At 41.1% G+C, this 23,268-nt stretch overlaps 2 pseudogenes across 2 annotated transcripts; both read right to left on the minus strand.

The window, feature by feature from the left end:
• Positions 1-1,838: 1,838 nt before the first annotated feature.
• On the minus strand, positions 1,839-5,051 carry LOC143605792 (uncharacterized; annotated as a pseudogene). Its single transcript, XR_013148617.1, has 12 exons — positions 4,276-5,051; positions 3,983-4,180; positions 3,699-3,896; positions 3,508-3,579; positions 3,335-3,430; positions 3,180-3,259; positions 3,021-3,097; positions 2,718-2,929; positions 2,420-2,623; positions 2,251-2,346; positions 1,980-2,069; positions 1,839-1,894 (listed from the first exon to the last, which is right to left on the minus strand). The product of XR_013148617.1 is annotated as an uncharacterized LOC143605792 (transcript).
• A 3,412-nt stretch (positions 5,052-8,463) lies between these two features.
• Positions 8,464-12,562, minus strand: LOC143605794 (uncharacterized; annotated as a pseudogene). Its single transcript, XR_013148619.1, has 12 exons — positions 12,083-12,562; positions 11,610-11,810; positions 11,333-11,530; positions 11,158-11,229; positions 10,990-11,085; positions 10,830-10,909; positions 10,573-10,648; positions 10,290-10,499; positions 9,995-10,191; positions 9,813-9,912; positions 9,531-9,620; positions 8,464-9,419 (listed from the first exon to the last, which is right to left on the minus strand). The product of XR_013148619.1 is annotated as an uncharacterized LOC143605794 (transcript).
• Between the last annotated feature and the right edge of the window lie 10,706 nt (positions 12,563-23,268).

Consider the following 23,268-nt stretch of genomic DNA (forward strand, 5'->3'; position numbering starts at 1 on the left):
CGTAAAATGGGAGTGAAAAACTTGGAAGCCCACGTGGATTCCATGCTGGTAGCCAACCAAATAAATGGGACGTACACGGCTGTGAACGACATAATGGCCCTGTACCTCGCCCAGGCAAAAACCCTTATGCGTGATTTTAATGATTGTAAAGTCATACACGTTAAGCGCAGCGAAAACAAATCTGCGGATGCGTTAAGCAAGCTTGCATCACTAGCCTTCACCCACTTGGAAAGGACATCCGCATTGAACTCCTCGAAGCACCATCAGTCCCGCACAAGAAAATTTGTGTCATCCAAACGGTACAGAAACGTGGATGACACCAATAATAAATTACCTTGCAGCAGGAACACTACCAGAATCAAAAACACAGGCAAGAAAACTACGCTGTAAAGCACTAAATTATCAACTCATCAATGACAACCTTTACAGACGTAACTTTCTTGGCCCACTTTTAAGATGCGTGGACAACCAAGATGCTGACTACCTCTTAAGGGAAGTACACGAGGGCATCTGTGGAGTTCACGCAGGTCCCCGCGCTGTTGTGGCTAAGCTGAACAATGCGGGATACTTTTGGCCGGGGATGCATATGGATGCACTGGCATACACTAGAAAATGCAGGTCTTGCCAGCTTTACGCACCCAACACGCATCGCCCGAAGAACGAACTTGTTCCAGTCACTTCTTCGTGGCCATTTCAGAAGTGGGCCATCGATGTGACAGGCCCATTTCCCACAGCAGCAGGAAATGTTCAGTTCCTAGTGGTAGCCATCGATTACTTCACCAAGTGGATAGAAGCAAAACCTTTAGCCCAAACAACCGCAAAACATATCAAAAAATTTATTTGGGAATTTATTATTTGTCATTTTGGACTTCCACAGAATCTAGTGAGCGATAACGGCACCAACTTTGCTGACAAGAAGCTACAGCAGTGGCTGAAAGAACTTCAAATCACCCACACCTTTACCTCAGTGGCACACCCGCAAGGTAATGGTGAGGTGGAAAGAGCAAACAAGAGCATCGTCGATGGCATAAAGAAAAGACTCTTGAAACACAGATCCGGCTGGGTGGACGAGCTCCCGCACGTCCTTTGGGCAAACAGAACGCTGAAAAAGGCCAGTACGGGGGAAACCCCGTTCAGTCTCACTTATGGCACTGAAGCCATGGTCCCAGTCGAAATTGGTTTACCCTCACCAAGGGTCTTGATCCAGCCAGAAGACAATGATGCGGAAAGACGGTTAGACCTTATGCTAACCGAGGAACGCAGAGACTTAGCCGCAGTGCATGAAGAAAATTACAAACGACAAATGCAAAAGTACTACAACACGCGGGTAAAACTCTGCAATTTCAATGAAGGAGACTACATACTGCGTAACAACGAGGCTTCAAACCAAGAGCGCCCAGGAAAGCTGGCCCCGGTCTGGGAGGGGCCATACATTATCAAAGAAGTCCTGGGAAAAGGCGCATACCGGCTTGAAAGGCTCGATGGCACTCCTATCCCAAGAACATGGAATGGAGCTCAATTACGCAAATGTTATATGTAGATCAATTCCAAACTTGTAAAGAAAAGGCCTAGAGCCACTTCTAATGGAAATGATTCTCCTTACACAATGTGTTGATAGCCTTACCTTTAACTTATGAACTTCCATGTGCCGGTATTCACCGCACCAATGCGTGAAGAAGTAAGTAGTTGCGTGTGGAAGGCGGCAAAACCCGCATAAACACAACGCTAAAAATGTAGAAGGATAATTGGGAGTTGTAATCCGATGGGATTGGAGTGATCCAGTCCGTATGGAAACCGGATCCCGGTGTTAGTTCGGAGGCTTCCACAGACATGCCAACCAGAAGATATGGACCAAATAATATTGCATGAAGAGAAGCATATTCAGAACGTTCATCTGCAAAAATAATATGTTTGTTTTGGTCACAATGATAGTCACAAAAGAGTAACAATATTTTTGTTTGTGTCACAAAAGGGTATACCTTCAATAGCCTCCGTCCTAAGCGTAATCGGCAGTTCGAGGGTAATAACGTCCGATAAACTCCACTTATTTGTGACGGATAAGAAGTTACCTACATAATCAAGAAACTTGATAAAGTTTCATAATTTAACAAAAAGTCCGAGCGGATTTCAGAACAAGATTTAGAGATGCCATCAAATCTTGTTCTGAAATACGTGACATTTTTTAGTTTAACATTTTTAATATTTGGGTGACACATGTATTACATAGTTTTGCGATTAAGAGGATTTAACCTGTAGCGTCAAGAGGGATGTCGTGACCATTAAGTGTCGCTGTTGCATTTGTTGTCGTCCAAAATGGTATTCTAAGATTCAAAGTAGAGGATGATCCTTCCTGCATAAAACACAATTGCTTGAGCAAACAAACAACCGAAATGATATGTAACCTTTTGGGGATATGAACAAGTTTTTACCTTTGAAGATATCGTTGCGTTTACGCGAAGGTAAGGGTCCCACGACACAACCGGTGCAACCTTCTGTTCTAGAGAAATTTGCCCATGTTTCCAGTTAAGCGAGTTTGATATGTACTGGATAACATATAGCGCAGGATTGTTCCCCGCTTCTTCAAAGTAAATCGAATCACCCAACTTCGAGAAAGATTCAATCCCTAAAATATGTTTGAAAAACATAGAATTATATTCAAATATATATACATATTGCATTACTTATATAAGTAAATGTGAGAAATGAAATATATAAACCTGATCCATAACAACACCAGAAAGACTCAAACTGTGTTCCCCATTTATGAAGTCCTGTGGCTTTCGACGTGCCCGATCCTAATGGCAACATGTAAATCATAAACCCCGGGTTCTTTCCCTCTTTGGATACTTGAGACACCGTTAGTCAACGCACGTTCATAATAATCAGCATACACGATCTCTTTGGTCCATCTAAACAGATGTCTAGAAACCTAAAACCAAAAAAAAAAGTTATGATTTATCATTAAGTTGACATCAAGATGAAAACATTAGATGCTTAACATGTTTTTGAATTAGGCACACCTTTAACATGTTATACGTGGTACATGATTCTTCGTTCTCAGGTCTGCAAGGTGGTTGCAAGTTGCTTTGGTTCCGACCTAAGAAAACGTTTGAATTCAACATTTAATGAAAAATCGGAAACCCATTAGGGTGGAAATAACACGAAACTGTTCTCCATACCGGAACTCGTTAACTGATGTCCCTCCTGTAGCATACGTGTGAGAAGAGGTCACAGTATCCATGAAGAACATACTGAGATCCTATAAACAATACAAAACAGTCTCATATTTAATAAAGGTAAGTTTTTTATATAAAAATACAAATCTGTAACATACCTTGAAGATAGGATCTCCTGTAACTTCATACCGCATTTCTGCTCCAACAACAATTGGAATATGCGCGTTGGCATGAAAACCGGATAAAGCATCAGCCTGCAAGTTATTTTGATATATTAGTACAATATAATCAATATTGCTCTATAAAAACTCAATGTTTATATATAAGTTACCTTTGTAGCCAGCAATCCAAGAAAACACGGTTTGTCAAACAGATGAGCCAACACCAAGTGATCATTATCTCCCTGGTAACAATCAATACCAATATGACATGTTATCAGGTTGACTCATTGTATAATTAGTTAATTACAACATTCAAAAATATTAATGACAGTCTCTTTTTATAATCAAATCAACAACATACTGTTATGGTGTACAGGCGATACAAGACATCGTTCATTCCGCCAAATTCTTCATTTAAAGATTCCCAGTGTTGTTCGATAGTGTACTGTTTGATCACATTTTGCACCCGTATGTTGAAATAATCCGCCATTTGAGTTACCATTTTGAGAGCTTGATCATTTCCAGCCAAAACATATTGATCTACTAAACCAGCCATTATCTGAGATTTACAAGAAACTATGAATTAGTTTTTGATAAAAAAAAAATAGTTAAGGAAATTAAATATTTAATAACATATAATTTAACCTTGTGAATGGTGTAATATGGAGCCCAAACAGGTTTAATAGCTTCAACTCGATCAAAAAATTCACTTGGGAAAGCCGAGAGGTAGCCATCGGTTGTCTGACACTCACCGAGTGCAGATACCAACGCGGTCATCTTTTTGCTTTAGAGTATCGTTACCGGTGCTTGCCCACATTTGAGCTGTGGCACTCAAGTAATGCCCTGATAATATTCATAGATAGAAACACATATTAATTGAAGTTACTAATATAACCATGATATATACATTTTAATAGCCATGATAAGAAGACAAGAACCTACGAAATGACCGCGAAGCTCTTGATCCGGGGCCTCCCAACCACCATAGGCTGCACCAGGCGTCGGCAGCCCGGCAGTCTTTCTAAAGCTCCAAACCAAACTATCAGTATCCAGCATCAACAAATATTCCAAATTGGTTTGTTGAGCTTGACCATGGATTGACTCAGGGTCCAACCTCACATCACCTAAAGCAATCTCATTCAAAAAACTCCCATTAAACGTAGCCACACCCCCTTGATTCTTCATCTGCCTATACATCATCATCCACCCGACTTCATCTTCCTGTTTCAACACCTTTCTAGGCCTCAAACTAGCCCAAGCGAATCATCGGTGGGAGTCAAATGAGTTGCATGATCATGATCATGATCATGGACATGTGACAACATGTTCACTTCATCTTTCCATGTTTTGTTATGTGAATTCAACAACGCGTATCGCAAAGTATGCGACGTGGGCTGGGTTGGAATGTTGGTACAATCTTTACCAAGAACACCACCACATAACAAAACACAAATCATAACATGTAGCATCTTCAACAACATATTGCTTGAAGAGATACTAGCTAGAAAACACTATGAAGTTGTGATAAGTGAAATGAAATAACTCTCTAACTATTTATAAGGATAAGCAATAACAAAAGAGTAAGATAATTACATAAGTGTGTGATTATGGAAGGGAATGATTAATGGGGTTTAAGTGAAGAAAATAAGGAATATTAAATGGTAAGTGCAAAATAAGCGAAATTCACAAGTTATTCAAATCTCAAATATTTATTAGTAGATTAATTAGGTTAAGGTAATCTTTTCCTTATTGATCTCTTTTAACACCTCGAGGTTGTTACTCATCAATTCAATTAATAAAATTTCGTGAGTTTTCATTTCCATATTCAAGCATAAACTTTTTTTTAAATGGTAAATCACTACATCATTTTCGTCTACCATGAGATGATGGAGCCTTGTGATTTTGAGGGACTTCCATGTTAATAAACTAACAAGCACCTCGATATCATTAGACTACGTACTAATCCTTTGATCGTCAAATATAAGACTTGATATGTGAAACAACATGTAGTTATTGTTATATACTTAAGCATATTTAATTTACATATAAGTTTATGATTTTATTTGTATCATTTTGCATGCATTCTAAAGATTGTAAAGATTGTAATTGAGAAGTGGTTTTATGTTTTCACCTTTCTTCCTCGTGATTGCGTTTTTCCTTAATTAGAAAATTTAGATAATGATTTATTTTAGATAGTCTATAAACATTAATTTCTTATTGGTTATGTTACAAACACCAAAAGATGTCAAAAAAAAAATCTATACAAAATAAATTTTCTTATCAGTTATATGTAACAAACATCATAAGAAATATTCCATAATTAATTTCTTTTAAAACTATAAAACAATTAAAGGGACCATCAAAACTATTTTCTTCTTGATTTTTGCCTATTCATTACTAAAGAAGCAATTAAGGCTATTGACAAGTAGGAAAACGACAATGATTTTTAGCTTATCAATCAATTTGATGCAGGAGCATTGATAATTCGATCTCACAGATTCTATCGTTACCTTTTTAAACATTTGAACATATTGTATAATCCTAGTTTTATGGTTTCCTTGTTGAGTTGTGAGATCTCAATATTAACTCACAACTTAACAAGGAAACCATAAAATTAGGAATTAAACAATATAATTAAAAAGATAATTAATGATAAAATTAGTCAAGTCGGATTATCATGTCGAATGCTATGCTCCTGGATCACATTTTTTTTTTATGAAAATGTAAGTAGAGAACCTTTATATAACCAACTTGAAAGAAAAAATGCAACATATTTTTTGTTATCACTTAAAAATCTCTAAAGAAAGTTCATATAAGGTTGTTGTTTTATCTATCTTAGCCAAGGTTGCAAAAGTAGCTAGACAAACCTTAGGCAACTGAACGAGGAGTTGGGTGTACTTGAAATACTCGGGGAGTACTTAGACATGGTAAATATAGTGAAAATTAATTTTTAGATATTATATATATGTCAAATATCATAAGTAATATTTATAATAAAATAGGTTAATATCAATATAAATAAGTGAAATGCATTTTAAACAATAAATTATTCTAAAAATTGCTAATCATTAATTTAAAAAAATGATATCTGATCTTTAATATTGAAGGATACTAATTATGTTTTATTTTTTTAAGTCGAAATCAATCTAAGCTTACTGACTATATGTGATTCTGGTTGATGTTGATCATCTTTGATCAATTCTTAGTAACTAGACGGAGTTACAGAAACTCACCTCGACGACATAGCTTGTAACGAGTACTCGAAGAATAGTCGGCCTTGTAAACTTACTTTTTACAATATTGAATTTTTAACAGAAACCAAAACCGATCATAAAGCCAATAATTTACATGAAACAAATGACTTTGAAATTCGAATTGCTGGTTATTTGTTGGAAATTTGGATGTGTATAGAAAGGGAGTGAATTTTGACAAGAGAAAGTTGACGATGATTATGACAATCGAACCAAGCTACAGCCATAACCGAAACTATTACCTAACAAATTTAATTCTTCTTGTGCTTTCAACAATAGAGTTAGGTTATAATAAGAAGATTAGTTTTCTTAGGAAGTATAGTAAATAATCTTGTCCATTCATTTTAAAATTGAATGTTTGAGATTAGATTAGTGATATCATCATGCAAAACAAGGGTAAGGGTATAATAGGGATAACACATTTGTTGACTTTCTCTCTCCACATACATGTCAAATTCCCCCATCATTTTAAAACGTTCATAACTTTTTTATACGACATTTTTTTTCAAAACAATTTCACCATAAAAAAAGCGTTTTTTTATCTTTTATATGAGTACCATATTACTTTATAAAAATAAAAAAAATTATTGGGTTTTTACAAATTGTGTTTTACCATAATTATGTTATACAATTGTGTTTTATTTTTTCATACTGTTTTTTGCATTGTATTTTTTACATTGTGTTATTTAATTGTGTTTTTGTCATTGTGTTTTTATTTTTATAGTGTTTTTTTCATTGTGTCTTTTTTCATTGTGTTTTATTTTCCGACGAAATTTCTGAAGACTTTTCCGGCAAGGTGGTGGCGGTGGGTGGCAGTGGGCGGTGGTGGTTGTAAGAGATAGGTGAAAATTTAAGTGAGTTTTAATTAAGTGAGTTTTTGAAATTAAATTAAGTGGGTTCTCAATATTTAGGTTATTAGACAAAAATACCCTCCTTTTGAACTTTCTTAGGAAAATCAAACTTCTTAATTGATCTTTTCTCTTCAATGATATATTATTAGCACAGACATATATTTAATTTGTTAACGAATTGTCACTCGACCACCTATAAAAGCCCTTTTACGGGAAATTGTAACATTTAAGCATAATTTGGTATATTCTATTGTGACCTAACTTAATCATAATTTGAGCAAGCATATTTAATTTACTTAGTAACTTAGAAAGCTAGACAAAATATTGATGACATCCGATAAGCCCATTTAATGTTGTGGCCCATATGTCCGGATATCTAAATATATCAGTGTTATCTACTACTCGTTTCAAATCTATATAACCAAATCAGAGTGGCGCAGCGGAAGCGTGGTGGGCCCATAACCCACAGGTCCCAGGATCGAAACCTGGCTCTGATATCTAAGAGAAGGCTTCCAAATTCAAAATTTTTTTATGGTTCATATAGCTAAATGTTTTACTTGATTATTTCTTATAAATGTAAATTTTATAAAATATAGAGTATATAAATATAAAGTGATGTACTGAACATGAAAAGGCAGATCCCAAAACCATTTGAACTGTCTAAAGTCTAAACCTTAGTCAGATTGACCGATTCAGCCGGGTTAAGAGTATTGCGGTTTGGATTACGGTTTAAAAACTGGTTTTCACGATTCGTAGTTTCGTACCATGGTTTTCAGCTTAGGAATTAGGTTTTGTTAACGGGTCACAGATTACAAATTAGTGAAACCCGGGGTAATTTTTAGTCAAAATCAGCTTTGACGGCTCAATTGCACGGAAGGGCATTTTTGGCAACTTGATTTCGGTCCAAACTCTAAATTCGGGTTATAGGGTTCGAATGGTAACGCAAACGCAAAGTACTAGATTCTTGTCAAAGTGACACTCGGGCCACACAAAAGTTTTGTACCGGTCACATATTATTTGCTAATCAAGTCACATATTATTCGGGCTAAAAGGTTTGTGTGTTTTCGGATCCTCACAACTAGTTATGTACTTATACATGTAAATTTTTTAACAGCAACTTCTAAAACACCCAAAATAAGAATGATTACATTTATTTCATTTCAAAGCACATAACACTACTCGATATCAAATCATATTAGAAACAGTCCCCGTGTAAAACAACCATAAACGCACAGAGTACAACTATATACTGCACGAAAACAACTCTTTAGTGAAGTTTAAAGTAAACTGTATAGTGTTCATCTCTCAGACTAAACAAAGGCTGCAAAAGATAATTCATATTCAACCCTTTAGCCACAAAACTAATCGGATGGTAACTGCTGATTCCTTCATTCACCTTGAAACTTGTCGCAGTCACAAACCCGGAATCCAAACCACCCGAGTCACAGCTGAGCTTGACTGTTCCATTAAAACTATGCACAAAACAACCCTTCTGGCTTTCAGACTCCAGTCTAACCATCCCTTCATTTCCATCCACAAACTGAAACACCGCATTCCGGTTATTGGATAAATTACTAATTCCAAGTCTCTCTTCTTTTCCTTGCTCTACGATCACCATTCCTGGAAGGCTGTATGGCTCTAGCATGACTGTTTTATTAATAACGTTGTCGCGTGATGAGACTCGGGTTTTGGGATCAGTTGAGATGATTCTGAACGTCGAAAAGACGGAGTAGCTGGTTCCGGGGTCCGGGTATTTGACAGTAGTGAGGTAGTTTGATGTGTGGGCAAGAGCAAGTGTTGTGGTTCCGTTTTGTTGGGAAAGAGAGATTAAGCGGGAGTTGTAATTCGATGGGATCGGAGTGATCCAGTCCGAAAGGGAATCGGAGTTCGGTTTTAAGTCGGATTCACCGGTGAGTATGGCGACTAGAAGATATGGTCCGAATAAGATTGCATGAAGAGATGAATATTCAGAACGTTCATCTGCAAAAAATCAATATGTATGTTTAGTCACTAAAAGTAAACATAAAGAGTCATTAGCATATTTGTCACCAAAGAGTAACTAATATTAATTTTTTCAGTCACAAAGGGTACCTTGAATAGCCTCAGTTAGAAGTGTGATTGGTAATTCAAGGGTAATAACGTCCGATGAGCTCCAATTTTTTGTGACGGATAAGAAATTACCTGCATCAAGAAACTTGATCAAGCTTCATTATCAAAATATAACTTTATTTTCTTAGAACTTTTATTTTTTTATAAATCAAAGCAAAAGAATGTTACAGTAACACCTGGTTTCAAGCAAAATTCTTGTTATGAAATAAGTGTTGTTTTAATATAAAACATATTCAATACTTAGATGACATATAAGATTTATACCTGTAGATGTTAGAGGGACAGTGCGACCGTTAAGTGTTACTTTTGCATTTGATGTTGTCCAAAACGGTATTCTAAAATACAAAGTAGACGACAATCCTTCCTGAATAAACCACACAGTCGGTTTTGCAAACAATAAATCAACACCTCATATAACTTTTTTCAGGATGTTCACAAATTTTTACCTTCTTTGGAGAGATTGTAGTTGTTACACGAAGGCGAGGGTCCCACGACACAACGGGCATAACTTTCTGGTCAACAACAATTTGTCCGAGTTTCCAGTTAACCGAGCTTGATATGTACTGGATAATGTACAGCCCGGGATCCTTTCCCGCTTCTTCAAAGTAAATCGAATCACCCAATTTCGAAAACGATTCAATCCCTAAAGAAATAAATGTTTGAAAAAAATAAATTTGTAGTCAAATATTTACATTTTTGCGTTATTTATACAAGTAAATGTACTAAATTCAATATATAAACCTGTCCCATAACAACACCAAAAATCATTAAACTGTGTTCCCCATTTATGAATTCCTGTGGCTTTCGACATGCCTGCGCCTAATGGCAACATGTAAATCATAATCCCGGGTTCTTTCCCTCTTTGGATACTTTGACACCGTTAGTCAACGCACGTTCATAATAATCAGCAAACGCGATCTCTTTGGTCCATCTAAACAAATTCCTAGAAACCTTAAACACAAATGCAGGATTAATCATCTAAACATCAAGACGATTAACTTGTTTACAAATCTACAAGGCACACCTTTAACATATTATAGGTAGTACATGATTCCCCGTTCTCGGTCTCCAAGGTGGTCGCTAGTCGTTTTGGGTCCGACCTAGTTAAGAAGACCAACTACCTATTAGTTACACAAAAACCTACACAGTACATGAGTACTCAGAACTGATAAGAACTTGTTTATCCACATTGAAACTAACATATTTATATAATATATTATACAAATTTAAAAAAAAATTAAGTCTGAGATCATCAAGACCAAATTTTTTTACTATTCATACCAGCGCTCATTGACTGATGTCCCTCCTGTAGCATACATGTGAGAAGAGTTCACAATATTCATGAAAAATGTACTGAGTTCCTGTAAAAAGATAATGCAAAAATTTATTATTTTATATAATACAGGAGTTAAATCGAACGGGATTTCTACAAAAAATATACCTTGTAGAGAGGATCGCCCGTAACTTCATATCGCATTTGTGATCCGACAACAATTGGAATATGCGTGTTGGCGTGAAAGTCAGATAGGTGATCGGCCTGCAAACACAAATTTTTGTGGCACAAGTTACTAATATTATTCTATATAACTCAAAATTGTATATAAGTTACCTTTATAGCCAGCAGCCCGAGAAAACATGGTTTGTCAAACAGATGAGCCAACAACAAGTGCTTATTATCTCCCTAGTAACGATAAATAGCCGGTTAACAAATGATTAATATTAATATAACATGTTATCAGGCTGACGCCTCGAATAATTTAAACAGACTCAAATTGACAGCATACTGTTATGGTATAGAGCCGATACAGGACGTCATTCATTCCACCTGTCTCTTCATTCAAAGATAGCCAGTGCCGTTCAATAGTGTACTTTTTGATCACGTTTTGGACACGTTTGCTAAAATAATCCGCCATTCGAGTCACCATTTTTAGAGCTTGATTGTTTCCAGCCAAAACATATTGATCAACTAAACCTGCCATTATCTGCTCTTTACAAGAAACTAACGAATTAATATTCGGTAAAATAGTTAAACAATAATATTTAAAAACATGCCAATTCAACCTTGTGAATGGTGTAATATGGAGCCCAAACGTATTTAAGAGCTTCAAATCTATCAAAAAACTCAGTTGGGAAAGCCGAGAGGTAACCATCGCTCATTTGACACTCACTGAGTGCAGATACTACCGCGGTCATCTTTTGTTTTAGAGCATCGTTCCCGGTGCTTGCTTGCCCACATTTGAGCTGTGGCACTCAAGTAATGCCCTGATAACATTCAGTAGTGTAAAACTTTAGTGTTACATAACTACAGATAACGTGCAGATCGGATAATTATAGTCACTCTATCAGGGTGTTGATGTTGTAATACACAAAATAATTAACTTTTTTGTGTGTGTTAAATAACATATATATTATCATTGTGGCAGGTAAACTGATAACAAGTTGCACTTTATGTAATGATGATGCACTTTAATTTAATATAATAGTCATGTTACATATACTAAATCAAGTGACACATAGGAAGACAAGACACAAACCTACAAAATGACCGCGAAGCTCTTGATCCTTGGACTCCCAACCGCCATAAGGTTCACCAGGCGTCGGCAGCCCTGCATTTTTCCTAAAGCTCCAAACCAACCGATCAACATCCAACATTAACAAGTACTTCAAATTAGTTTGTTGAGCTTGACCATGTATCGAATCCGGGTGTCCAACCTCACATCACTTAAACCAATCTCATTCAAAAAATTCCCATTTGAATAAGACTTACCCCCTTGATTCTTCATCTGCCTATACATCATCATCCACCTGAATTCATCTTCCTGTTTCAACATTTTTCTAGGAAACAAACTCGCCCAAGCCGAATCGTCGGTTGGAGTCAAATGAGTTGAATGATCATGTGACATCAACACTTCATCTTTCCAAGTTTTGTTATGTGAATTCGACAACTCGTAACGAAAAGTATGCAACGATAACTCAGTGCCAGTGTTGGTACATTCCTTACTAACCGCGACATAACACCCATGTTACAGCCACAAGCATCTTCATATTGGTTTAAAGTAACACAACAACACTTGTGTTGAAATAACTCATCTATGCTTAAATTAGTGAATACAACGAGTCGTGGACGGCACATAATTCGTTAGCTGCCGCCACTAGAAAAGAATTCCTTTGAATTTGCGCGCGATAACTGGACACGCAATGACTGAAATGGAAGTGTGACAATGGAAATAATGCCGTTGAAGTTAAGTAAATACTAATAAAAACGGGTATGAAGACTACTACATGAACAAGTAACTAAGTGTAAGTACAAAACAAGGGTAATTCACGGATGGGATGTCGTTATCTAAGGATTTATATAGGTGTGAATGAAGATGACAAATGAATGAATAATAATAATATTATTATTATTATTGTTATGGGAATATATTGATCAGAAACATAACTTTAGATTTTGGTGAGAATTTGTTGATCCTGAAGATTTGTTACTATAACATGGACATGCAAGTGGTCAGAAAGTAAAGACTTTAAACAGTCCACTCTATGAAAATGGTGCCACTATCTTCTTTATGTACATGCACTAGTGTTTTTTTAACTTTATATAAAGGTTACTTGACTATTAAAACTCTTATTATTTCGAGTCGGGTCAGGGTCAGCTTGAACTCAACTCGGTTTGAATTTGAAACCTAAGCGAGCTAAGGAGTCTAGCCGAGGCAATTAAGCCAGGGCTAGCTAACCAGGCAGACTTTATGAGAGTCTTGACTCTCGAGCCTCGAATATTTTATACATCTTTAGATGTGAAATTTGTTGACGTCATGTTGTTTTTGTAAAATTATATCATTTTAGTTAAATATTTATAAATTAATCTTCTATTTCTACTCTTAGTATTGAAATTTATTTGGTTTATAATATTTATTTTAGCACGTCTATATTTTATGTTACGTGGTGGATACAACTTTTCAATTCATAAAGAGAAACAAATTTAAACATCAAGAGTAATGTTAGGAAAAATAGTTCTAGGTATTTAACTAAAGTGTCATAATATTTAAATAAATAATGTTTTACGGTTTCCTTTACACAAGTCATCTTTTTTTAACTTTTATTTGTTTGTTTTAAAATAAAAAAAGGGGTGTCCTCAACATTTCGAATACCATACGTCAAAAAGACATTTTCGTTTTTATGTTATTAATTTTTGTAGCAAAAGTAAACGGAGAAATAGTTGAAAAGCCAAGGTTTTAGAGTGGCGTTAACTATTTATGAAAGAGGTTGTAACTTAATAAGACGAATAAAATATCATGTCATTGGCGGATTGAAGAAACACTAAGTGACCCTGTACAGATTATAGATAATCTGGGGGTTAAGTAATGTTTCCCACGGATGAGGTCTAGCTGAGAAGGCTGTTCTTCAGGAGACCTGCAAAACAAACACCGTAAGCTCGTCACTGAGAAGGGGGGGGGTTCCTCCTTGTGACCACCCTCCGGCGTGAGAATCAGACTAGGTTGCTCTGAATATAAGTGTATATTAAGAGATTGCTAGATAACTGGATAGCAGATGATCTTACCATTCCAAGATATTGGAGTATTTATAGCCGAAGGTAGGTTTCCAAGAAGGTACAGCCGGCTGAATAGTATTCCTGTTCAACCAACAGTGGACTATGCACAGGCCATACTGGTTGGTGGGTAGGTTACGGCCAACAGTAACAAAGTCGGCTGCACTATTCCACCAACTGTAGTTTATGCACGTCCCACTTACTGTGGATTGTACGCAGGCCATGCTGGTTGGTGAATAGGTTACGGCCAACAGTAACACTATTCCACCAACTGTAGGCCGCGCATGCTCCTCAGTAAGGGTTGGTGAGTAGGCAGCGGCTAATAGTGACAAACAGTACTAGAGGGTGCTCCTCCTCGCCCTGTTGTCGATGAGCTGTCACCCTGTGATTGGCTCATGGGCTGTTCTGGTCAGATCGTCTGTCCTGTTCATACCTTGGTAGGCATGGTACAAAAGATCTTTCAGAATCAGACTGGCTCGTTTAGGCGGGATTGTTCCCGCCTTGCTCATTTCTTCATGTGACTACTGAAGTAGCTAGTGTCTTGTGCGTGTAGCCCTGCTGTCTGCGGGTAGCCTTCCCTGATGGCTTGTATCCGCAACTGCGGGAACAGGCGGGGTACTTCACCATTGGGAGGCTTTCCCTGCGTGTTCAGCTTGTGTACTGCGCGTAAGATCCTATGAGCATGGTGGGTCCTGCGGGGGCAGATGGCCTTTGCGCAGACGTCCCTGTTCAAGGTGAGTCTTGCGGGACCAACTGATCTCTGCTGGGACCTACCTCTTCAAGTCCCCCCAGTCCAATGTTCTTCTCATGAATGTTTAATAAAGTGAGGTGAACTTTTGGACTAATGTCACTTGCGAAGGGGTTTTGAAAAGGGGTTTCTAGTTTTAAGGTTCTCCGTGGGGATTCTTCCCGCGGGTTTCCTAATGTCACTTGCAAAAATTCCCGATTTTTTTGCTTGATCTTTGGGTATGATGCGGGTAGGTATGTAACTTTCTCGCAAGTCAGGAGCGTTGAGTCTCACTTGTGGATTCTCCTTGAGGTTTTAGTGGTTTTGAACATAGTGATCAATTATGTTTAAACCACCAATTCCATCCTGGAGCCTCAAACAATGTATTTCTCGACGTTCCCGCTCTGCGGGGATGTTATTTCCGTTTCCACAAGCATTGCCCAGAAGATCCTTCCTGGTTTCAATTCCCCGCCGGGCGCTAGGTATGTTAAGGGTTTTGCCTTAACACTGTACCCGCGCTCGTCTTACGGTTACTTTACTTTCAAGGTACTCCTGGCGTCAATTCCCTGCGGGTGCTAGATACGCGAAGGGTTTTGCCTTAACACTGTATCCGCACCCGTCTTATAGTTACTTTGTTGCCGGGGTATTCTTGGCTTCAATTCCCTGCGGGTGCTAGGTATGTGGAAGGTTTTGCCTTAACACTGTACCCGCATCCGTCTTATGGTTACTTGGTTGCCAAGGTAAGGGGTATTTTCCCGCTTACCTTTGAATCTTTTTGAATTTTGAATTTTGAAATTCGAAAGGTTGGTGAGGATAAGAACAGTCCAAACATCTGAAACGCCGTGTGACGGTTTCTTCTGACTGTGTCAGGTCGTGCAGGAAGTTATGGTGACGTGACAGAACATGGTCATTCCAGTCGCTTTTTCAGGCGCGTGGGCATGATTTTTCGGGCGCGTGGCCGCGAAATTACTGGCACACGTCCTTTCAGCAGCTGTTGCCAGCTTGCTTTTTGCCACGTGTCATAGTTTCATTGCACCCTTGATTTCTCTCTCATCCGCATTAAATTCACCGCATTAATTGCGATTACTATATAAAGGGGGAGAGGGTTATTTGCAATTCACACTTTTCACTCTTCTTCTTCTTAGTGATTTCCGGCAAATACTCCCCTTTTTCAGGCAAGCATTTTCCCGAAATCACTCTTCTTTCTGCAATAATGTCCTCTCGTGATGCTGAAGCTATAGCTGACGACAGGGGTACTGCTGGTGAGTGCCAGTGTGCTCTGCCCGGCGATCAGTACCGGTATGTTGTCAGGAAGTTCATGCTCGATCATCTCGAGCCTGAGTTTCCTGAATCCCACCAGACCGTGTACGATGCCCCCAGTGGCAAGATCGGGGTTTATGCTGCATTTTTTATCTATGGGAATCTTAGATTCCCATTGACAAAATTTGTTTACCGTGTCCTTGAGAGGCACGGTGTCCATTTGACCGAGCTGCACCCCATGGCGATCGCCAAGATTCGCCATTTTGAGTGGGTGTGCCGGATTTTGGGCATCGATCCCCATGTGGACCGCCTGATGACCTTCTATACCTGGAGGTGCATCCAAGGGTGGTACACCCTGACGACCCGTATTAAGGGTCTGAAGATATGCGACACCGAGCGCAGTCTTCGCGCGTGGAAGCAGGAATTCTTCTACATTTCTGCCCGCGCCATCCCCCTTGCCATGAAGTTTAAAAATGGCCAAGCGATACCGAGCCTTCACGCCCCCAACTACCAGGAGGCGGAATGGTTTTCGAAGATATCCCGGATCCAATCTCCGGTTTACCGGTTTGCGGAGTCCGGGATGGTCATGTTAGGGATGAGCCGGGTGTGGAAAGATGCATCTCTGGTTCCCATCCTCCTCGAATACGGTTTGAACTCTATTCCCTATGGTATGTCTTGTTTTTCTTTTTTGATACAAGTTTGTCTTCTAACTGTTTCTTTTTTTTCAGAGGGAAATGATTTGGAGTCGCTTCTGTTTCCGCGGGAAGCCGACGGTCCCGCGCGGATGGGTACTCGTGCTTTGGACGAGGGCGAGTTGCCCATCCTGGAGCAAACAGCGGATCGGTTTGTGGAAGTCTATCCGCTGGGCCACGAGATCCTGAGCCAACGGCGGCCAGGTAAGGCGATATTCCTTCCTCAACCCCTTAATGCTGTACCCGCTGTTGGAATTCTTGACCTGTCTTCTTCTGAGGAATCCTCAGATGCTCCTCCATTGGTGCGGAAGAAGAAAGCTGCTGCCGGCGGGAAAGGGAAGGAGAAGGCCTCCACGGCTGGTCCGGTGGTTCTATCTGACTCGGAGTCAGATAGTGAAGAGGTGGCGGGGAAGCCCGGTGGTGAGGAGACCATTGTTCCGGAGGCTGCGACCGTTACCGCCGGAGAACCAACGAAGACGACGGTGACCGGGACCAAGAGGCCGGCTCCATCGGGTTCCTCCCCGCCCGTCCGTACGTTCAGGGTCAAGAAAACCCGTAAGTACAATCATAATGTCTTTGCAGATTTATTACTTCTTAAATTTAACATTCTTTGTGCAGGCGTGTATGTTGACGCATTCCGGGGTGAAGCCCAGGGGGGTACCTCCCCGCCAATGACGGTAGGCTCGGTCAGCCTTCCTGAGGCGTCGACCCAGGCGCCTGCGTCTGCATCCGTTGGTCCAGTTGCTCATTCATTTGGGCCAACTGTTCCGATCGAGATGACGTCACCGCCGGCCGTGAGTGCGATTTTTACAGCATCCTTCACGGAGCCGGCGGTTACTGCTGCTGCTGATGAGGCGGCGACCACAACGGCGACCACGGCGGCTGCCACCATGCCCGCGCCACCGGCACCGATGGCCGGACCATTAGGTACGCGCAGGGCTTCCCGCCGATCTTTGCCACCTTCCCGTCTGCCTGACCTGTTGGATGGATTTCCTTTAGGTTCAGGTGATGGGTTTGGCGGCTATCGGCCTGTCATTGACCCTACAGGTGCGTAGGGTTCCTTTCTTTTTCCCTTATGTTTTTTATCATCTTTTCCTTACTGCCTTTGTTTCTTTTGCAGTGACGGATTCCAATGAAGTGTATGTTCCGCGATGGAACATACGCCGAGGAACAACCCTTCGCACACCTGTGGAGTGCGTGGACTGGGTTCGCCACGCTGCTCCCCCGGGTGCGTTGGGGGAAGCCATGGTTAGCTACCAGGAGGGTAGGCTAACCAATGAGCTTCGGGTTCTCCAGGCCCGGATGCAGCCGCGCGTCGAGCTGCTTTGTCGTGAAAACGACAAGTTGAAAGCAGCTCGCGCCAAGGACGTATCTGAGGCGCGTGCTCTTCGGGAGGAGAACCAACAGCTGGCGGCAGCTGCCGCCGACAAGGAGAAGGCCTTCAAGGCCCTCGAGGTTGAAGTTCAGGCGCGACTCGAGGCCCGCTCCAAGGCTGCCCAAGCTGTGAATGAACAGCTTCGGCTGGCCAGGGAGACTGCGCGAAACGCAACCGAGAGGGCTGCCCAGGCTGAAGCCGTTGCTGAGCCTCTGCGTGTGGAGAATGAGGAGCTGAAAGGCAAATTAGAGGCTCTCCAACGCGCTCATGATGCCTTGGCAATGGAAGATGCCAAGAAACTCCAGGAAATCCTGGACCAGAGGGGGGTGCTTGACCAGACCCAGCGGAAGCTTAAGGGCGTCGAAGAGGCTGCCGCAAAGGAAGTTTTACTTGCCAACCTTAACAAGAGCGAAGCCAAACGCGCCCATAACGAAGCTCAAGCTGCCCTCCATAACGAAGCTCAAGCTCAAGCTCAAGCTGAAGCTCAAGCGTTGCCTCAGGTATGTTTAACTTTGTCTTCACGCTTTTCTTTTGTAAGAAAAGGTTCTAACACTTGTATATATATTTTTTTTTGTAGGTTGTGCGTCGGGTCTTTTCAGAGACCTCTTACGATGATGCTATGACCGCAGCCCTCAACGCTTCTCATGAGGATGGGGAAAAGGCCGGCTTCCTGCTTGGTCTAGGGTTTGTTGAGAAAGGCGTCCCGCCTTCCAACTTCCCTTTGTTCGATGTGGATACCGAAGCCATTTATGACCAAGCATTGAACCAATACGCCGCCTTCCCGCATCCAGTGGTGGAAAAGGTGGACGAAGTAGCTGTTGCTGATGATGGGTTAGCTGTTCTCAAAGCGTTCCTCGAACCACCCCGTTCTTCTGACGGAGCGGGTCCAAGTGGAAGCGGCCCTGAAGCTTGATCCTGAAGATCCCTTTCCATTTCTAAGATAGACTTGTATAGATTTACTCTTTCAGGCGGGTAGTAACCCGTCCATTCTTGTAATATATCATTGAAATATAAATCTTTTTGCGGATAAGATTGTTATTTCCTTCTTTGGATTCCTTGCTTTATAAACTCATAACTTGCATACTTAGTTTTAGCAATTTTCCAAGTGTTTTAGAATAAGTTAACCTGTTGAACGTGGTTGATGATGGGTTAAAGTTTCGCTTCCTCCTTCGTGATTGTGCGGGTAGAACCGTCACTTGCACTTGGTAGGATGGCTAAATTTTAACTGTCATCTTACCTGCGTGTAGGTTTTCCTCATTTTTCCTCGAAATTTCTAAGTATTTAGGATAAGTTAACCTTTGAACGTGGTTGATAGTGGGTTAAAGTTTTGCTTCCTCTTTCGTGATTGTGCGGGTTGAACCGTCACTTGCACTTGGTAGGATGGCTAAACTTTACCCATACCTGACCTGCGTGTAGGTTTTCCTTATCCTTATTTCTAAGTATTATATATATATATATTTTTTTTTTTTTAGGATAACCTTTGAACGTGGTAGATGATAGTTTGAAGTTTTGCTTCCTTATTTGTGATTGTGCGGATAAGACCGTCACTTGCACTTACAAAGATGGCTAAACTTTACTTACATCATACCTGCGTGTAGGTTTCCCCTATTTTTAACGTTGTGTTTATGCGGGTTTTGCCGCCTTCCACACGCAATGACTTACTTCTCCTCATTTATGCGGTAAATACCGGCACCAGTGGGGAGTTCATAAGGATAAAGGTAAACACATTATGAAAGGAGAATCATTTCCATTAGAAGTGGCTCTTGGCCTTTTCTTTACAAGTTTTGGAATTGATCTACATATAACATTTGCGTAATTGAGCTCCATTCCATGTTCTTGGGATGGGAGTGCCATCGAGCCTTTCGAGCCGGTATGCGCCCTTTCCCAGAACCTGTTTGATAACGTATGGCCCTTCCCAGATCGGGGCCAACTTTCCTGGGCGTTCTTGGTTCGAAGCCTCGTTGTTACGCAGTATGTAGTCTCCTTCCTTGAAGTTGCAGAGTTTTACCCGCGTGTTGTAGTACTTTTGCATTTGTCGTTTGTAGTTCTCTTCACGCACTGCGGCTAAGTCTCTGCGTTCCTCGGTTAGCATAAGATCCAACCGTCTTTCCGCATCATTGTCTTCTGGCTGACTCAAGACCCTTGGTGAGGGTAGACCAATTTCGACCGGGACCATGGCTTCAGTGCCATAAGTGAGGCTGAACGGGGTTTCTCCCGTACTGGCCTTCTTCAACGTTCTGTTTGCCCAAAGGACGTGCGGAAGCTCGTCCACCCAGCCGGATCTGTGTTTCAAGAGTCTTTTCTTTATGCCTTCAACGATGCTTTTATTTGCTCTTTCCACCTCACCATTTCCTTGCGGGTGTGCCACTGAGGTAAAGGTGTGGGTGATTTGAAGTTCTTTTAGCCATTGTTGTAGCTTTTTGTCAGCAAAGTTGGTGCCGTTATCGCTCACCAAATTCTGTGGAAGTCCAAAACGACAAATTATAAATTCCCAAATAAATTTTTTGATATGCTTTGCGGTTGTTTGGGCTAAAGGTTTTGCTTCTATCCACTTGGTGAAGTAGTCGATGGCTACCACTAGGAACTGAACATTTCCTGCTGCTGTAGGAAATGGGCCTGTCACATCGATGGCCCACTTCTGAAATGGCCATGAAGAAGTGACTGGAACCAGTTCGTTTTTCGGGCGATGCGTGTTAGGTGCGTAAAGCTGGCAAGACCTGCATTTTCTGATGTATGCCAGTGCATCCGTATGCATCCCCGGCCAAAAGTATCCCGCGTTGTTTAGCTTGGCTACAACAGCGCGGGGACTGCGTGTACCCCACAGATGCCTTCGTGTACTTCCCTTAGGAGGTAGTTGGCATCTTGGTTGTCCACGCATCTCAAGAGTGGGCCAAGAAAGTTACGTCTGTAAAGGATGTCATTGACGAGTTGATAATTCAGTGCTTTACAGCGTAGTTTTCTTGCCTGTGTTTTTGACTCTGGTAGTATTCCAGCTACAAGGTAATTTATTATTGGTGTCATCCACGTTTCTGTACTGGTTTGGATGACACAAATTTCCTTGTGCGGGACTGATGGCGCTTCGAGGAGTTCAATGCGGATGTCCTTTCCCAGGTGGGTGAAGGCTAGTGATGCAAGCTTGCTTAACGCATCCGCAGATTTGTTTTCGCTGCGCTTGACATGTATGACTTTACAATCACTAAAATCACGCATAAGGGTTTTTGCCTGGGCGAGGTACAGGGCCATGGTGTCGTTCACAGCCGTGTATGTTCCATTTATTTGGTTGGCCACCAGCATGGAATCCACATGGGCTTCCAAGTTTTTCACTCCCATCTTACGCGCAATTCTCAAACCGGCCAAGAATGCTTCATATTCGGCTTCGTTATTCGTACTTGGAAAGTCCAGCCGAATAGCGTAAGTATATTCTTGGCCCGCTGGGTTGGTTAATTTTAACCCTGCACCTGAACCCTCGTTACTGGCTGCTCCATCAGTATAGAGTCGCCAGACATCATTGACGTCCTGTGCTGGGGAGGGTTGAGCCTCCTCCTGGCACTCTTTCTCCCGCGAAGCGGGGACTTCTGCAATAAAATCGGCCAGGACCTGGCCTTTTATGGCTGGTCTTGGCTTGTACTTAATTGCATATTCTCCCAATTCAATTGCCCATTTGGCTAGACGTCCCGATAATTCGGGTTTGCCTAGAACGTTTGAGAGTTTGAAGTTGGTGAGAATGGTGATTGGGTGGCCCTGGAAATATCGTCTTAACCTGCGTGAAGCATGTATAAGTGCTAAGACTAATTTTTCGAGGGTAGAGTACCGGGTTTCTACGTCTGTTAGTACACGGCTAACATAATAGATTGGCATCTGGACGCCCTTTCGTTCTACTAGCAGGACTGCCCCGGTTGCTCTATCTGTTGCGGAAAGGTATAGGATTAACTCCTCTCCCGCTTGTGGTGCTGTAAGTGTTGGGAGTTCGATCTGGCGTGACCGAATCTTCTGAAAAGCTGCTTCCGCTTCTGGTGTCCAGCGGAAGTGCGTTTTCTTCAAGCAGTTTCTCAATGTTGACACGAAAGGAAACGACTTATCTGCATGGTTTGCCAAGAAGCGATTAAGTGCGACTAGTCGTCCATTCAGTGTCTGAACCTGTTTGATGGTGGTAGGTGATTCCATTTTAACAATGGCTTCAACCTTTTCAGGGTTCGCTCTAAAGCCATCTTTAGTAACAATGACTCCCAAGAACTTCCCTTCTTCCATCCCAAATGAACACTTGCTCGGGTTGAGCTTCATGTTTATCTTTCGGAGCGTGTTGAAAGTTTCTTCAATGTCTTTCAACATCGCCTCAGGCTCGAGGCTTTTGATGACCAAATCATCCATATAGACTTCCAAGTTTCTCCCGATTTGGGCATGAAACTCTTTGTCCATTAGTCGTTGGTACGTGGACCCTGCATTCTTAAGTCCGAATGGCATCATTTTATAACAAAATGTACCATCGGGCGTCCGAAATGCGGTTTTGTCCTGGTCATCAATGGCCATGTGGATTTGGTGGTACCCCTTATACGCATCCAAGAAGCATTTAAGGCGGAATGGTGCCAACGAATCCACTTTGAGATCAATTTCTGGTAACGGATAACAATCTTTGGGGCATGCTTTGTTCAAATCTTTGAAATCTATGCACATGCGCCATTGTTTGTCATTCTTCGGTACCATTACGGGATTTGCAACCCATGTTTGATATCTACTAACGCGTACGATGCCTGCGTCAAGGAGTTCCTTGACTTGGGTTCTACACGCGTTAGTTTGCTCAGGCCCCATCACTCTGCGCTTTTGTACGATCGGCGTAACAGCCGGATCGCATTTGAGTTTATGCTCTGCCTTACTTCGGGGTACACCAGTCATGTCAGCTGGTGCCCACGCAAAGATGTCAGCGTTTTTCTGCAGTAAGCGTTTGAGTAAGGTGCGGGTGGGATCAACGATTGTAGGTCCGATGGTAACGGCCTGGTCGGGGTATTTGCCATTGAAGGCCCATTTTTCTGGTTCAGTGATGGTTGGTTTAGCCTTTTTCGGTTTGGGTTTAGATGAAACAGATGCAATGCATACCTGGGGAATGCCAGAGATCATTGCTACAC

This window comes from Bidens hawaiensis, unplaced genomic scaffold, assembly GCF_021521415.1.
Source record: "Bidens hawaiensis isolate Kalapana, Puna unplaced genomic scaffold, B.hawaiensis_p1.1 tig00071462_1, whole genome shotgun sequence".
NCBI classification, from domain to species: Eukaryota; Viridiplantae; Streptophyta; class Magnoliopsida; order Asterales; family Asteraceae; genus Bidens; species Bidens hawaiensis.